This window comes from Muntiacus reevesi, chromosome X (assembly GCF_963930625.1).
Source record: "Muntiacus reevesi chromosome X, mMunRee1.1, whole genome shotgun sequence".
In the NCBI taxonomy this organism is placed as follows: Eukaryota; Metazoa; Chordata; class Mammalia; order Artiodactyla; family Cervidae; genus Muntiacus; species Muntiacus reevesi.
The window spans coordinates 134,024,721-134,043,608 of NC_089271.1; the positions used below are offsets into that span (position 1 = coordinate 134,024,721).

The following is an 18,888-nucleotide window of genomic DNA, read 5'->3' on the forward strand; positions in this document are numbered from 1 at the left end:
CAGTTACCCAGGTTCTGGAGCATGAGGTACTTACTGGGTACAAGCAGTCCTGTTCCCTAAATATGCAGTCCTGGGTCAAGCCCTTATTCTCATTGTTTCTCAGGTTTCCTCTTTTCTTTTCTTTTTTTTTTTTTGATTTACTATTAAAAATAGGAATTACCAACAATGACTATCTCATAGGGTTGTTGAGAGCACTTAATGTGACAATACATTTTAAAAAATGGTAATAATAAACACTATCTACATTTATTTCATTTTATATATCTCTATTGACACTTCTATCAACATAGGCTGAAAAATAGAGTGTTATGATTTTTCAAAATACATTTAGTTATGCTGTTGTTGAGAGTATCAGGCACCAAAAACCATTGAACAAATCTCCAGAAACTATGTGGTTTAAAATATCAAAAAGGTGTTTTCTCATAATTCTGGAGGCCTCAAGACCAAATCATGGTGTTGGGCAAGACCATGCTTCTTCCAATGGGTCTTTGGGAGAATCCATTCTTGACTCTTTTAGGGTCTGATGGCTTCTGGATCCTTGGTTTGTAGTCACAGAGCTCCAATCTTTTCCTCCATCTTCACATGGCTTTCTTTCCTGTGTGACATTTCTCTCTCTCCTTCCCTTTAACACTTATTTTAATTACCAGATTCTCAACCTCTACAGTTTTAGCAATCCCTGAGAAATTAAACACTCTCATATCGCGTGCACAAAAAATGATAAGAAAACTATCAGTACATTCTAATGACTAACACATAACATTTGCTAGTGTCTCACAAAAATGCATATAAGGTATGAGTATCAGAAAGACTAATTGAGACATTGAAAATCATCTGCAAACCAACTATAGTCAGGAAGACTTTTCATAGACAAACAAGTGGTTATATATGTAAACCTTAAGACATTATACTATTTTCCTCCTTTTTGGTCATGGACTATTTCAGGAAGATTTAATTACATCACTCTAAATTTGAGGAGTCCCTAAAATGTAAACCAAAATTGGCCTTAAAAAACATCAGTCTGGTGAAAGGATAGATTTGGTCTATTTAGACAAACGTGGTTAGTTGCTAACTACAATTCAACTCTATCATTGCTCATGGGATAACCATTTATGTGAGAGGGCAAACTAAATTTTAATTTAGCATCAGAATTCTACACATAATTACCTAATTGATATTGAAGTAGATGCCATTAAGTATGCAAAGATTACAGAATTTTAGTTTCAAAATTTGAAGGAAAAAAATCTTAATAATGTATAAAAACACTGACAAACTTAACCTAGAATTATTAGCTCTAGGACATTTTATTGTATTATGACCTTAAAAGGATGACAAAGTAAACATCAGTAGAAATACTGTTAAAAGTGTTGTTTGTTTGCTCAGAGTTGTTGATGATAATGAAACAAAAAAGTAATAATCTCTAAATTTCACATAACATAGTTGCTCCCTTCGGATTTAACATTTTGAGGTATGACAATGCAAAATCCAAGTATAATACTTTCTATTTTTTGACTCAAAGTCAGTATCAATACAAATGATAACAGAATAAAATAAATACACACTTACACAGGTTCTACAACATAGGATACTGTGACATAACTCTGCCAATGTAAGTTCTAATTTTGTGTTGTAGAATAGCAGATTACATAGAACAGTGTGAAAAGCTGTAAAATCCAAAATTTTCTGTATCATAAAGCAAAGAAAGGACAAGGAAGAATATTTTGCCAAACTGCACCTGCTGCTCCATCCTAGACCTAGTTGTCTGATCATCCACTCAGTTCCAGTCTTCCAAATTCTCAATCTACCCCACTCAGCCACACCCCAAGATTAACTCCTTTTGCATCAAGGGTCTAGTTTCTTTTCTGTATACTAAGTCCTACTTTTCCAGGTAAGTCTGATTTTTCTGACTTCATGTTGATCTTAAGCCACTTGAAGTCAAATAAAATGCTGTTATACTGAAAGTAGAGATGGAAATTAGTGTTGTTGAAGGTTTCATACTGTTTATTATTACTTTTTTGTTTCATTATCATCAACAACTCTGAGCAAACAAACAACACTTTTAACAACATTCAAGTGTTCTGTAAATATAATGGAAATGTTTCAAGAAAACAGACTTTAAACCCTGCCTGGTTTACATAGCTACTTGGTTTATTATAATGTTGCTTAGATTACTAGTCAGGACAAGAAGGTGCTCAAAGGCAAAAAAAAAATATGCATTTGGGGGACACGCATGGAAATGAAGTTTTCTTGACAGTTGGGAAAGGCATTTTTATATCCATATGGACTTTCAACTAAAACGTACTACATCACAGTTATTAAAAAAGGAAAAGAATGGGACTCTTGCTTACAACTGATTTTGGCAGAAACACATTTGTATATTCCTCCCATGTAATCACACAGCCCTTTAATTAGGGACAATGAGTGTCCCCACACAGCAGAATGAAAAATTTATAAATAATCTATGATAGAGAGTACTGCTTTACTAAAATATAAAACACTCTTCTTACCCAAGCATTATTGTGTATATCTCTGAAACATCTGAAAAATACTCTTCTGTGACTTACTAGGCTGTAGGGAATGAGCAGCGTTAGGAATAATTCTCTGTATTAGAATTTGGTGTCTTTCTTCCATTAACTGGATCTTAACATTTCAACTGGATCTTTGAAGTTTGCCAATTTTCATTTTTTGAGGCTCGCCGAGGTCCTGGATGCTTTAGATCAGTTTGTCTTTTGAAGCTTCTCTCTTTGGCATTTTTCCTTTGTTCATTTAGTAATTTGCCTGGAGGTGAAGACACAGCCTGTAACTGATATTCATCTGGGGATCCCTTTTGCTAGGTTGGCCTCATGAGGTCAGGTTTGGTTCTTGTGCCACCTTTTTCTGAAGCTATAAAGTTTCTGATGTTATTAGGTAATGCTAATAACTTGTCCTGTTCTTGTTTATGCCTCTCAAAATGTAGACGTTCCAAATCTATCAGTTTTGAGGTAAAGTGGACTTGTTTACTCTTGGTCTGAGTAAGCTTTAGGGAACATTTTTCTTCTTTTGTAGAACAACACGGATCGCTGACTGCTTCAGACAAAGATTCCTGGTTTTCTATTTTGGTGATATCTTTATTGGTCAGTAGGTGAGACTCCTCATTTTCTGCCACAGCTGGGTTATTTTTAAGTGTCTGTGTCATCTCTGATACTGTACATCCATTCTCTGTTTCACCATAAGGCTTAACTGCAGCTTCTCCAAAAGAGGGAACTCTAGCTTTAGGTTCTTCCTGACTGATGACACATAACCCTTTTTCATGACTGCTTTGTTTTATTTTGACTTTTCCTTCAAGGCACCATTCTCTACCACTTGCATATAACTCAGGTCTAGGTGAATCCACTGAAGATTCTGCACCTTGCTTTTGAACTTCAAGGCACATTTGTGGAGAAAGTGCTGGCATACCTTCCTCAATTTCTGTGTCTTGCCACATAGGGTTTTTCACATGACTACAGTCACTTTCCTTAGACATGGAGGTTTTCGTGTCTTCTTCTACAGCTTCAAACTGTGATGCTGACCCAAGTTGAGAATTCAGTGACAAATACTTCTAAATATCACCAGTCTTTTTTTGTTTGCTCTTCCTTTTTCTTTTGTGACTTGGTTGTTTTCAGGATCAGATTTTTTGGAATCTGAGGGGGAAGCCGAGACACTTTCCTCACAGAAATTGCTAATATTAAGGTTTAGCCTTCTTGCCAGCACTTCATCACTTTTCTGTTGTACCTCCCTCTCTGTGTGTCTTTTCTCTGTCTGTCTCCTTTCCTCTTCTTCCTCCTCTGCCAGTAATATCTGTATATATTCTTCACTGGCTTTGTTTTCTTTCTCCTGATTGGCTTGTTGCTCTGCCTCCACCTTGCTTCTCTCCTCTTCATAGTCTCTTCTTAATTCCCCAGGTGAACTTAATAGGTAACTGGCTAATAGTCATCAACTATTTTCTCTGATTGTTGCCTAGAGACTCTAAGCTTGCATTCCTCTGGATAGTGTTTATGAATTATCTCCCACAGTTCCATATTGACAAGAGAATTTCTTTGCATATGGTGCCAAGTCCAGAAAGCAATCCGGTGGCAACAGAAGGGAGAGCACACATTTGTCTTTTTGACAGTCGATTCAAAGCGTGCTTTACAGAGTGTGTGGTTACAAGGCAATGCCACAGGCTCAATGAGGATTTCCATGCAGATCTGGCACTGGCATTCCAACAATCAAGGGATGGTGTCTCTTGGTACAGACATTTCAATATGCTAATAAGGTGTATTTAACATCAATACCACAATTCAGGGATTAGGAGCATCAAACGACTTGACTTAAAAAGGTGTTCTGAGGGCAGGGGAAACAGTATATGTGTTTAAGACAAGTATCCAGAAAGGAAACACATGAACCTTGGCTGCTCACAGGCATTAACCACCATTGTGGTAGGGCAGATGCCAGGTAATGTATTCTGAGAGGGACAGAAGGCAAGCACCAAGTTCCCTTCCTACCAGCTGAAGATTCTCCCTTAGCTCGGTGCAGCCAACCCAATGCCGCTGAGTCTCATAAGCCTCTGTGACACCCCTCAATGAAGAGAACTGCTTCTGTCAGTACACCGGGTTCCTCAGCAAAGGGACTTCCATTTGAACTTTGCTTTGGGGATATGCTTCTGCACTTCTTGGGGCATAGAGCCCACCTTCCCCTCTCTTAGGTTGGCTAAAAAGCCTAATCTTGGAGGCAGTGCTCTAGAAGTCCTGCAAGGTCTTGGGACATTACAACATTCTCTGCTTTTTCTTTGTTTTTGTTTTTTTTTTTTTCCAGGAGTATGGGGGGTGTGCTAACAGCTAGTAAGTTCTTTTTTTTTTTTTTTAATTGTTTTTAATGAATGAGTAAACAGCACTTTCTGAGACTCTTCAATCTTAAATTTCAAGAAGATAAACAGCAAGACCAAGGCCCCTTGCAGAAAACTGTGAAAGCCTCATTTCAACCCAAGGCCCTGGAGTTCTGAAATCTTTGTCTCAGGGGCTTGAGAATAGGGCAGCTGGCACACTCCAGGGTCTGGGTTCCCCATCGTGCTAGGGGCTCTCACCCTCTGAAGGATGTCCCCTCCCCACCCCTACCACCTCCTGAGCTCCTTACCCAGCCGCCACTCCCAGGGGGCTTCCTCCTGGGCCCACTGTGTCTGCTGTCCCCAGGTCCTAGACCACCCACCTCTCAGGAACCCTCAATCAGTGCCCAGCCACTCCTTAGATGACCCCTGGGCTCCAACCCACCCACAGAAATAATCATGCCCGAATACCTACAGGGAATGGAAGCTTCCAGCCACACAAACACCATTCTCACAGATAGTGGAGGTCATGGGTGCTGACCCATGTGCCCCCAGGTCCCCTCTTGCTGTATCTGCCCAAGGCCTGAGTGGGTCATCACTGTGCTAGTCGGGGCCTAGAGGGTCCCAAATATACTCCTGTCTCACAAGGCCTTGACTGGGGGCAAGTCAGGCCTCGGGAGGCATCTCTTTGGGGGAATAAACCCACCCTTCCCCTAGGTGGCCCCTCCAGGGGCAGAGATCCCCAACAGTCTGCCCTGGCTCCAATGAGGCTTCCTGGGGGCTGAAGGGTGATATCTGTCTCCGTGGCAGGAGAAAGTCCACTCTGAGGATGCTACTGGGCACTTCCATAATAAATCCTTTACATAAGGAATCCTCAAGCTCCCAGCATGGTAGTCATCTGCTGTTCCCACTCTCTGGTTCCCTCCACCAGCCTGGCCACCTGCTGCCTGTGGGAGTTGGGCCAGGACCTACTGCATGGAATGGGACTTGGAGGGCAAACTAGAGGGCCTTGCCGAGACTTGTGGTGCAGAGGAAGTTCTGGGTCTGTCCTTTGCACTCATTGAAAGTTCGTTTCAATGCTCCTGCCCATATCTGGAAGCTTCCATGAGGCGAAAGATCAAGGGAGTGTATGAGGGTTTGAAATATCCTGGATGGTTCTGGATGGGATAGACCACAAAACTGAGGCCAGCAAGTCAGCGTAGTGTGCTCTCTGTCTAGTGGGGGAACTATGGGGGTCTCCAAACCCTTCAGTAGGCCATGATTGTCTCCCCCAGCCAAGATGGCTTTGCCAAGGAAAGCTGTCACCAGTCCCCCAGTTTTAGCCTCACCTTCACACCCCCCAGTAGCCCCCTAAACACCTGATGCCCCAATTTGTTCACACATCCCCTCAGGCCCCCAGACCCCAGGATGGCCACATGCTGCATGTGGGGTACATTCAGCCCAGCACACTCTCTACCAGCAGTTTCCATGAGGATCAAGCATGTAGGAAGCACCCCAAGGAAAGGGGACCCCAAGGGTCAAAGATGAGGTATACATGCTCACACAGGAGATAGGTAATAGTTGTGGATCATTGCAGTTGAGCAGATTCAGGGAAATCACATGGGTAAGAGAAGGGCATCTGTATTTAAACAAATGTTACATTCAACAGTTAGGAAGTATCTCCTCTTCCCAGGATTTTAACTAAGGTCTTGAGTTGAAAGTAGTTTCACAACATGCATCACTCTGTCCTATCCAAATAAACTCTCTTAAAATGAAGGCAAGCTTACGTGTTTAACCACACAGTTAGACAAGCAGTGAACACCACAGAGAAGGGAAAAGTTGAGAGTCTCCATGAGATCACCCAGCCCCACAGCATCCAGAGGGGAAAGTGTTCAAAGGACAGGGTTCAGGGGAAAAGATTAGCCCAAGGATCATTCAAAGTCCCCAGAAACAGTCAGCAGAGGCAAATGAAATCACCTTTGAAGTACCTTTCTTGAGGTTGTTGTTCAGTCATTGCTCGTGTCCAATTCTTTCCGACCCCATGGACTGCAGCATGCCAGGCTTCCCTGTCCTTCACTATCTCCTGGAGTTTGTTTAAACTCATATACATTGAGTCAGTGATACTACCCAACCACCTCATCCTATGTCACCTCCTTCTCCTGCCTTCAATCTTTCCCAGTATCTTGGTCTGTCCCAGAGAGTTGGCTCTTCCCATCTTGTGACCAAAATATTGGAGCTTCAGCTTCAGCATCAGTCCTTACAGTGAATATTCAGGCTTGATTACCTTTAGGATTGACTGGCTCAATCACCTTGCAGTCCAAGGGACTCTCGTGAGTCTTCTACAGCACCACAATTCAAAAGCATCAATTCTTTGGCACTCAGTCTTCTTTATGGTCCAACTGTCACATGATTACATGGCTACTGGAAAAACCACAGCATTAACTATATGGACCTTTGTTGGCAAAGTGATGTCTCTGCTTTTTAATATGCTATATAGGTTTGTCATAGCTTTTCTTTCAAGGAGTAAATGTCTTTTAATTTCAAGGCTGCACTCACCATTTTTTTGGAGCCCAAGACTATAAAATCTATCACTGTTTCCATTTTTTCCCCATCTATTTGTTATAATGTGGCAGGATCAGATGCTATTCATTTTTTTGAATTTTGAGTTCTAAGCCAGTTTTTTCACTCTCCTCTTTCACCTTCATCAAGAGGCTCTTTAGTTTTTCTTTGCTTTCTGCCATTGGAGTGGTATCATCTGCATATCTGAGGTTATTGATATTTCTCCCAGCAATCTAATTCCAGTTTGTAATCCATCCAGCCCAGCATTTCACATGATGTACTCTGCAGATAAGTTAAATAAGCAGGGTGACAACAGACAGTCTTGATGTTCTCCTTTCCCAATTTGAAACCGGTTCAATGTTCCATGTCTGATTCTAACTGTCATTTCTTGATCTGCATATGGGTTTCCCAAGTGGCAAGTAAGGTGGTCTGGTATTCCTATCTCTTTAAAAATTTTCCACAGAGTTGTTGTGATCCACACAGTCAAAGGCTTTAGCGCATTAAATGAGGCAAAAGTAGGTGTCTTTCTGGAATCCCCTTGTTTTTTCTATGATCCAACTTATGTTTATAATTTGATCTCTGGTTCCTTTGCCAAAGCAGCTTGTACATCTGGAAGTTCTTGGTTCTCATACTGTTGAAGCCCAGCTTGAAGGATTTTGAGCATTCCCTTGCTAGCATGTGGAATGAGTGCAATTGTACAGTAGTTTGAATATTCTTTGGCATTGCCTTTCTTTGGGATTGGAATGAAAACTGACCTTGTCCAGTCCTGTGGCCATGGTTAAGTTTTCCAAATTTGATGGCATATTGAGGGCAGCACTTTAATGGCATCATCTTTTATGATATTAAATAGCTCAGCTGAAATTCCATCACCTCCACATGCTTTGTTTATAGTAATGCTTCTTAAGGTCCACTTGACTTCACACTTCAAGATGTCTGGCTCTAGGTGAGGGACTACATTATTGTTGTTATCCTGGTCATTAAGATCTTTTCTTTTTTTCTTTTTGTATAGTGAACACCTTCTTTGGGCAACCTAACATAATGTATACACATGCCCAACACTAGTAATACAAAACTAGATCACATTAAAAACTGAGGCATCCACAAAGTGAACAAAAGTTTTGCGTTTAGTCTGGACACAGGAAAATACATTCCTTGCAGTCACTGCCTTTTTCAGCCAGATTGTGGCTGTCAGATTTTAGCTCTACAGAAATGGGAAATGCAAAAAAGCAATATGTAAATGAGAGTGTAGGTGAATATTAAATTTGGGGTTAGCTTGTCATAGCAGTGCTGTGTTGTGATACACTTCACTGAGCTGATGAAAGGTGTTGAAACAACAAAAGAGGAGAAAAGCCTGAGTGATGTCAGTGATGATGCAGAGATGGAACAAACCAGAGTGTGGGGAGAGCTAACAGGTGGACAGAGTGTTCTGGTTAGAAATGTGACTCCAGGAGGCCAGTAGGACCTCACTGACAGATGGAGTCCATGGGGTCTGGGGTCAGAGAGAAACTAAAGTCGGTGTATGATTTCCAGATGGTGTGGGGGATCTCTTAATCATGAATCCTTCCCTTTTATGTCTGCTTCCTACTTTAAATGAGGTTCGAGGAACTGAGTATCAGTACAGCTTCCCTACTGTCAGTGGACCTGATCCTTCTCTGCCCCGTGGACCAGTGACAGACATGCGGGGCACATTACTCCTTACCATTGTTGTGCCATTTCAGTGTATAAAGGGGCTGTGTAGTGTCCATGGAGGCAAATATGATCCTTCCCCAATCAGTCCTATACTCAGATGGCCTCAGTTCCCTGGAGTGTCCCACCAGTTACCTCTGAGCCTTATCTGCTCCCCTGCGAGCCCCCACTCTTCACTCCAATCAGAATGGTCTCCTCACCTCCTCCCTTCCATCCACCCCCTCTTAAGTCTTGCCCACTTTCCCAGGCCCAGCTCCTCTTTCAGTTGTCTCTGATGACTCCAGAGAGCATCAAAACTGTTTTGTCTACTCAGATTCTTTTGTTGTTCCCTGTGAATTTTAGAATTATTTGATGTGGTTCTATGAAAAATGTCATTTTGTTATAGGTTGATTTGAATCTGTAGATTGCTTTGGAATTACAGTCATTAAGATTTTCAATCCATAAGATGGAATATCTTTCTATTTATTTGTGTCTTTTTCATTTTCTTTCACCAGTGTCTTACTGTTTGCCCTGTAGAGGTGTTTCACCTCATTTGTTAAATCTGTTTCTATATATTTTATTCTTTATGCAATTGTAAATATATTGAGCTCCTTTATATATGCATGTTGACTGTTTGTATATAATCTTTGGGAAAATGTCTCTTTAGGTCATTTGCCCATTTTTAATCAGATTTTTTCTATATTGAATTGTATAATTTCCTTATATATACAATTTACAAGGATTTTCTTCAATTCCGTAGGTTGCCTTTTTATTTTGTTGACTGTTTCTTTTGTTGTGCAAGATGTTTCTTTTTGTGTTCCCACTTATTGATTTCTGCTTTTGTTACTTGTGCTTTTATAATATATCCAAAAATTATTGCCATGGCCAATGCCAAGGAGTTTTTCTTATATTTTCACCTGGGAGTTTTATATTTTTGTGTAAATTAATTCATTTATTTTAATTGGAGGCTAATTACTTTATAATACTGTAGTGATTTTGCCATACATTGACATGAATCAGCCATGGGTGTACATGTGTCCCCCATCCTGAACCTCCCACCCACCTCCCTCCCCATCCCATCCCTCAGGGTCCTCCCAGTGCATTGGCCCTGAGTGCCCTGTCTCATGCATCAAACCTGGACTGGCAATCTACTTCACATATGGTAATGTACATGTTTCAGTGCTATCTCTCAAATCATCCCACCCTCGCCTTCTCCTACAGAGTCCAAAAGTCAGTTCTTTACATCTGTGTCTCTTTTGCTGTCTTGCATATATCACCTGGGAGCTTTATGGTTTAAGAAAATAGCAAGACAAAACCCACTGAAATGTTGTGAAGTGATTGGCCTCCAACTAATAAAATAATATTTAAAAAAAAAAAAAAGAAAAAAAAGAAAATAGCAAGAGAACTAGAAACAGGAAAGGGGCCTGAATATGTGAATGAGTTTTTTGCAATCTCATGATAAAACTTTAACCCTGAGGATCTGTTTCTTACGAGAGTGAAGAAAGTGGTTTCTTGAAAGGAAGCTACCCTTGGTGGAGATGCTGTAAAGACTGTTGAACTGTCAACAAAGGATTTAGAATATTACATAAACTTAGTTGATGAAACAGTGGCAGGCTTTGAGAGGATAGACTCCAATTTGAAAGAAATTCTGCAGTGGGTAAAATGCTATCAAACAATATTGCACACTATAGAGAAATCGTTTCTGAAAAAGCAGTGTCAATTGATACAGCAAACTTTATTGTTGTTTCATTTAAATAAATTACCACAGCCACCCCAACCTTTAACGACCATCACCCTAATCAGTCAGCAGCCATCCCTTCTGACCTTCCACAAGCCAAAAGATTATGGTTCACTGAAGTTTCCGATATTCGTTAGCAAGTTTCACCAATCAAGTATTTTTAATTAAGATATATACTTCAATTTTTAGACAATGCTATTGTACACTTAATAGTCTACAGTACAGTATAAACATAAATTTTACATGACATGGAGAACCAAAAAAATTGTTGTTCACTTTATTGCAATATGGGCTTTCTTGCAGTGGTGTGCAACCAACTCACAATATTTCCAACATATACTTGTATCTATAACTGAGGCAAAGCTGAGTGAATTGGTAGGAAGAGTAAAGTTTAGATTCAGAAGGAGTGGGTTCCAGGCTGGAACCAGCCAATGAGTAGGAACATGATGTGTGGCATTGTGGGCCATTAAAATAGGTCCCAAATACAGTTAAGTCACATATATTATTTTTTGCAATGAAATTCACAACTAAGTATATACTGCAATGTTATAAAATTTACATTATTTAATTTTCTGATTTCAAATTAATATTTTTCTTTTCAAAACTAATGAGGTGCAGGGATGTGTATGTGATAGAGAAAATAAGTTTTATGTTTTTTCAGTCAGTCTTTTTCCATAACAAGAAGTATATTCTTGATAAGTTAGTTTATGTTCCACAGATATATTTCTCTGTGTACAATAAGTAAGTGTCCATGAACAACTTTTCTTCCAAATTTTGCTCACAGTATGCATAAATACTATGTTCTATTTGCATATATGCATGTTTATGTATATATGCATGTGTAAGTATATGTACACACATATCAGTTCAGTGCAGTCACTCAGTCCTGCCCGACTCTTTGCGACCACATGGACTGCAATATGCCAGGCTTCCCTGTCCATCACCAACTCCCAGAGCTTGCTCAAACTCATGACCATCACGTTGGTGATGCCATCCAGCCATCTCATCCTCTGTTATCCCCTTCTCTTCCTGCCTTCAATCTTTCCCAGCATTGCACACGTATATATACTTGCATATATAATTGTTTCTGTATTTGTTTGATTTTATGTTTGTGAATCATAGTTCTCATTCAAAATTTTTAAGAGACTTTAAATGACCTTCTTTACTGATCAGATTTATTTATATTATATAATAATAAACCTTTGATCTAAAATATGTTCTAAATATTTTGCCAATAATTTGATTTCCTTTATATGTGACATTTTGCTTTGCAAAAGACTTGGGCTTTTTTTCTAGCTCCCCTTCAATTGCTCTAATTAACTTTGTAACAGAGCTCTAAGCTTTTCTTGTTTCACATATCTAGTTTTGGTTGTCCTGGTGTCAATGCCATGTTGATAGTGTCCTCTGACAACACTCTCCCCCATGTCTTGGTCTTGAAGATGATGTAGGTGAAATCCACTCCTTGGATATAAGGCCCCAGGAATTGAAAGGTCCTGAGGGATTTGTGTGGGTCTCAGGTTGAAGCAGAGGAAGTTAGACTCAATGGCGGGAAGGAAATGATCCTTTATGGAGGTATATTAGGCCAGATGCACTTTACATAGTATCTTCTATAAACAAACACATATTTAAATAATTTCCCATTATTCAACAATGCAGATTTTGGTCTAAAGCTCTTTTCCATTTTGCCCTGAGGTGTTCAAGTCTTTGAATCTAGAATTCTCAGTAGACTAGTATTTGATGTCACCCTATGCACTACTCACTTTTTCAGTCATACATGCTAAGTTGCTTCAGTCATGTCCAACTTTTTGCAACACTGCCAGGCTCCACTGTCCATGGAATTCTCCACACAAGAGTACTGGAGTGGGTTTCCATGCCCTCCTCCAAGGGATCTTTCCAAGCAAGGGGTCGAACCTGTGTCTTATGTCTCCTGTACAGGCAGGCAGGTTCTTTACCACTTGTGCTACCTGGGATGCCCTTTTCAATCATAGATGTGCTATTTTTATATTGGAAAAAATCCATGAAAATTAAAAGAATTCCTTTACTGTCAAAAGAAAAAAACTTAAAAGATTGAAAAATTCGGAGACATCATTTCAAGCAGAATTACAGATTTTCTGCTCATATGCAAGAACAAACAGGATTTCTGATAACCAATAGAGAAAAGACAAAAAATAATCACAAGCAATTCAATTCATCTAAAAACCAAAATGCTTCTTCAGTAATCATCTGGAAAGATGCCAAACTATTAACTGAAGAAGGGAAAACCTGAAGATGTCATAATAAATGAAAAAATAATTTGTGTATATTTACTTATATAACTTACATTTTTATTTTATTTATTTACTTTTGTACCTTGCTGCATGTGTGATCTAAGTTACCCAACCAGGGATCAAACCAGTGTCCCCTGTATCATGGGTGCAGAGTCTTAAGCACTGGACCATCAGGGATGTCCCTGTAATTGAAAATTATAAACAACATTATATCTAGAACTACATACCTACACAAATGCTTTAACATAGGTATATGCATTACCCAAAGAGAAAAACATCTGGAAAATATGCCCTAATCTTTTTACATTGGACATCTCATGTATGTGTGAGTCATGATAAGGTGATCATGTAGATGGAAGGTTAGGAATAGTTTTATTTTCTAAGTATACATTTTTAATGTTTGCAATCTTGTGATTAGGCTAATTTATTCAGAGGAACACTTGAAAATAACAAGCAATTGACAAAAAGTCCCTATATATTTACCATGTTATAAAAATGTTCACAAGATGTTGTTTCATAAAAAGTCAAAAATTTCAACTTTTGACTTGACAATGTATCTGTGTATTCTTATGCATTTGCATCTTACATTTCCCTCACCTCAGATGTTCACACACTCATATGAAGTCTTTCCTCACCTCTCCCAGGCATTGGACGTCTCTCAGGTCCCAGAGAACTGGAAAGGAAAGAAGATCTTAAAAGACAAAACCCACTGCAATGTTGTGAAGTAATTAGCCTCCAACTAATAAAAATAAATGAAAAAAAAATGTCCAGAAGATTCTGGCTCATGAAGTAGAGCCCAGGCTTCTCCCTACTTCAATCTTCAGAAAACCTCTGATTTGAGACTTTCAGAACTTCAGTTCTGGTTCTAAGGAAGGGAGTGTTTCTGAGAGTAAAGCCAGCGATGGGGAGCTGTGGGGAGCAGCAGATGAAGCTTCCCTTGCTCACTCCTTCCTCAGCTCACTCTCTGCTGTGCAGATCGGTTCCCAATAGGAGTTGGGGAGCCCTGCACTAGGGGATACTTGACAGCTATGACAGTCAATGTAGACAGCTATTTTTTTTAAAGGAAAGTCAACCTTTTTTTTTTTTTCCTACTGTCACTGCAGTAACCCACCAAACTCTGTTTGGTATTTCCTTTATATTTTCAAGGTTTTTGTTGCTGTTGTTTTGGTATGATCTTTCTGGAGTGGGTTAAAGTTAATCGTAGACATTTGATTACTTTTAGAATAGTCAGGTACTTTGCATAAACTTCAGAAAATCCCCTACATCGCACCAAGTATTTAGTAAAGCTATGCTTGGAAAAGTCATATTCAATTCCATGGAGTTCAATTCCACTGTGTTTCTCTTAGTAGCATCTGAATGAACCTAGACAAGGGCAGTACGTCTGAAAGCCTCAGTAACCTTGGAAAGTTGATGACTCTGATATCAGAATCTCCTTGTGGTGAAAACAGGAAAGAACAGATGCAACCTACCAAGTACTGAGCATTTCCTACTGCTGACCCTCACAGTTCTCTGGGTCTGCAGAATGAAGTAACACGGTGTAATGTAGCTGGTGCAGAGTCTGGCACAGAGAGTTCTGTGTGTTTGTAGCTGCAAGTATCAAGATCTCCTAAGCCTCCTGATTCTAGTTGGCCTCCTCTGCAGGGGTGATACTGTTGGAAAGAGTCCCCTGGATGTTAGGCTGGTAGCGATCTCAGAGGGCAGTAATTACAGGAAGTTTAGTCTCCTCTAGCCCTCCTCAATGCCCTCGGGGAAAAGACTTCCTGTTAGGATGCCATCTTCCTTTTTTTTTTGTTAGTCTTTTTAATTAATTTATTTTTTTATTGAAGGATAATTGCTTTATAGAATTTTGCTGTTTTCTGTCAAGCCTCAACATGAATCAGCCATAGGTATACATATATCCCCTCCCTTTTGAGCCTCCCTCCCATCTCCCATCCCTCCCATCCCTCTAGGTTGATACAGAGCCCCTGTTCGAGTTTCCTGAGCCATACGACAAATTCCCATTGGCTATCTATTTTACATATGGTAATGTAAGTTTCCAAGTTACTCTTTCCACACATCTCACCCTCTCTTCTCCTCTCCCCATGTCCATAAGTCTATTCTCTATGTCTTTTTCTCCATTGTTGCCTGGTAAGTAGTCTTCAGTACCATTTTTCTAGATTCTGTATATATGTGATAGAATACAATATTTATCTTTCTGTTTCTGACTCACTTCACTTTGTATGATAGGTTCTAGGTTCATCCACCTCATTAGAATTGACTCAAATGTGTTCCTTTTCATGGCTGAGTAATATTCCATTGTGCATATATACCACAACTTCTTTATCCTTTCATCTATCGATGAACATCTAGGTTCCTTCCATGTTCTAGCTATTGTAAATAGTGCTGTAATGAACAATGGGATACATGTGTCTCTTTCAATTTTGGTTTCCTCAGGGTATATGCCTAGGAGTGGGATTGTTGGGTCATATAGTGGTTTTAACCCGAGATTTTTAAGGATTCTCCATATTGTCCTCCATAGTCGCTGTATCAATTTACATTCACACCAACAGTGCAAGAGTCTTTCCTTTTCTCTACACACTTTCCAGCATTTATTGTTTGTAGACTTTTTGATGAGTGACATTCTGACTGGTGTGAGGTGATATCTCATTGTAGTTTTGATTTGCATTTCTCTAATAATGAGCGATGTTGAGCATTTTTTTTTTTTTCATGTGTTTGTTAGCCATCCACATGTCTTCTTTGGAGAAATGTCTGTTCAGGTCTTTTCCCCACTTTTTGACGAGTTTGGGCAGTTTGTTTTTCTGGCATTGAGTTGTATGAGATGCTTGTATATTGTGGATATTAATCCTTTGTCAGTTTTTTTCATTTGCTACTAGTTTCTCCCATTCTGATGGTTGCCTTTTCACCTTGCTTATAGTTTCTTTTGCTGTGCCAAAGCTTTTAAGTTTAATCAGGTCCCACTTGTTTACTTTTGTTTTTATTTCCATTACTCTAGGAAGTGCGTCACAGAGGATCTTGCTTTGATTTATGCCATCGAGTGTTCTGCCTATGTTTTCCTCTTAAGAGTTTTATAGTTTCTGGTCTTACATTTAGGTCTTTGATCCATTTTGAGTTTATCTTTGTGTATGGTGTTAGGAAGTGTTCTAATTTCATTCTTTTACCCAGTGGTTGACTATTTATTTGGGCTCCAAAATCACTGCAGATGGTGACTGCAGCCATGAAATTAAAAGACGCTTACTCCTTGGAAGGAAAGTTATGACTAACCTAGACAGCATATTAAAAAGCAGAGACATTACTTTGTCAACAAAGGTCCGTCTAGTCAAGGCTGTGGTTTTTCCAGTGGTCATGTATGGATGTGAGAGTTGGACTATAAAGAAAGCTGAGCGCCAAAGAATTGATGCTTTTGAACTGTGGTGTTGGAGAAAAGACTCTTCAGAATCCCCTGGACTGTAAGGAGATCCAACCAGTTTATCCTAAAGGAGATCAGTCCTGGGTGTTCATTGGAAATACTGATGTTGAAGCTGAAACTCCAATACTTTGGCCACCTGATGTGAAGAGCTGACTCATTTGAAAAGACCCCGATGCTGGGAAAGATTGAAGGCAGGAAGAGAAGGGGACGACAGAGGATGAGATGTTTGGATGGCATCACCGACAATGGACATGGGTTTCGGTGGACTCCGGAAGTTGGTGATGGACAGGGAGGCCTGGCATGGTGTGGTTCATGGGGTCGCAAAGAGACACAACTGAACGATTGAACTGAACTGACATGTAGCTGTCCAGTTTTCCCAGCACCACTTATTGAAGAGGCTGTCTTTGTCCCATTGTATATGCTTGCCTCCTGTGTCAAAATAAGGCACCCATAGGTGCATGGGTTTAGTTCTGGGCTTTTTATCTTGTTCCATTGGTCTTTATTTCTGTTTTTGTGCCAGTACCATACTGTCTAGATGACTGTAGCTTTGTAGTATAACCTGAAGTCAGGAAGCTTGATTCCTCCAGTTCCATTCTTCTTTTTCAAGACTGCTTTGGCTATTTGGGGTCTTTTGTGTTTCCATATGAATTGTGAAATACTTTGTTCTAGTTCTGTGAAAATTGTCATTGGTAATTTGTTAGGGATTGCATATATTGTATTTGGTAGTATAGTCACTTTCACAATATTGCTTCTTTCAACCCAGGAACATGGAATACCTCTCCATCTGTTTATATCATCTTTGATTTTTTTCATTAGTGTCTTATAATTTTCTGTGTACAATTCTTTTGTCTTCTTAGGTAAGTTTATTCCTAGATATTTAATTCTTTCTGTTGCAATGGTGAATGGATTTGATTCCTTAACTTCTCTTTCTGATTTTTCTTTGTTAGTGTATAGAAATGCAAGTGATTTCTATGTATTGATTTTGTATCCTGCAACTTTGCTAAATTCACTGAGTAGCTCTAGTAAATTTCTGATACTGTCATTAGGGTTTTCTATGTACGGTATCATGTCATCTTCAAACAGTGAGAGCTTTACTTCTTCTTTTCCGATCTGGATTCCTTTTATTTCTTTTTCTTCTCTTATTGCTGTAGCTTGGACTTCCAGAACTATATTGAGTAATAGTGGTGAAAGTAGACACCCTTGTCTTGTTCCTGATCTTATGGGGAATGCCTTCTCTTTTTCACCATTGAGAATAATATTTGCTGTAGGCTTATCATATATGGCCTTTACTATGTTGAGGTAGGTTCTTTCTACTGCTGATTTTTTGAAGAGTTTTAATCATAAATGGGTGCTGAATTCTGTCAAAGGCTTTTTCTGCATCTATTGAGATGATAATATGGTTTTTACCTTTCAATTTGTTAATATGGTGTATCACATTGATTGATTTACTTATATTGAAGAATCCTTGCATCCCTGGATTAAACTGAACTTGATCGTGATTCATGAGCTTTTTGATGTGTTGCTAAATTCTGTTGCCTAAAATTTTGTTGAGGATTTTTGCATCTATTTTCTTCAGTGATATTGGCCTGTAGTTTTCTTTTTTTGTGTGTTATCTTTGTCTGGTTTTGGTATCAGCGTGATGGTGGCCTCATAGAATTAGTTTGGAAGCATTCCTTACTCTGCAATTTTTTGAAAGACTTTTAGAAGGATAGGCATAGCTCTTCTCTAAATGTTTGATACAATTCTCCTGTGAAGCCATCTGGTCCTGGGCTTTTGTCTTTTGGGAAAATTTTTTATCACAGCTTCAATTTCAGTGCTTATAATTCGGTTGTTCATAATTTCTATTTCTTCCTGGTTCAGTCTTGGAAGATTGAACTTTCCTAAGAATCTGTCCATTTCTTTCAGGTTGCCTATTTTATTGCAATATAACTTTTATAATAGTCTCTTATAATCCTTTGTATTTCTGCATTGTCTGTTGTAACCTCTCCTTTTTCAGTCCTAATTTTGTTGATTTGATTCTTCTCTCTTTTTTTCTTGATGAGTCTGGTTAAGGGTTTGTTAATTTTGTTTATCTTCTCAAAGAACCAGTTTTTAGTTTATTAGTCTTTACTCTTGCTTCTTTCGTTTCTTTTTCAGCTATTTCTCCTCAGATCTTTACGATTTCTTCCCTTCTACTAATTTTAGATTTTTTTCTTCTTCTTTTTCCAGTAGCTTTATGTGTAAAGTTAGGTTGTCTATTCAATGTTTTTCTTATTTCTTGGGGTAGGATTGTATTGCTATAAACTTCCCTCTTAGAACTGTTTTGTTGCATTCCATAGATTTTGAGTTGTCATGTTTTCATTGTCATTTGTTTTTAGATTTTTTTTTCCTCTTTTCATTTCTTCAGTAACCTGTTGGTTATTTAGAAATGTGTTGCCTAATCTCTGTGAGTTTGTTTCTTACAGTGTTTTTCTTGTAA

At 39.1% G+C, this 18,888-nt stretch overlaps 1 pseudogene; it reads right to left on the reverse strand.

Moving 5' to 3' along the window:
* Window positions 1–2,511: 2,511 nt before the first annotated feature.
* LOC136153284 (E3 ubiquitin-protein ligase RNF168 pseudogene) lies at window positions 2,512–4,253 on the reverse strand (annotated as a pseudogene).
* Between the last annotated feature and the right edge of the window lie 14,635 nt (window positions 4,254–18,888).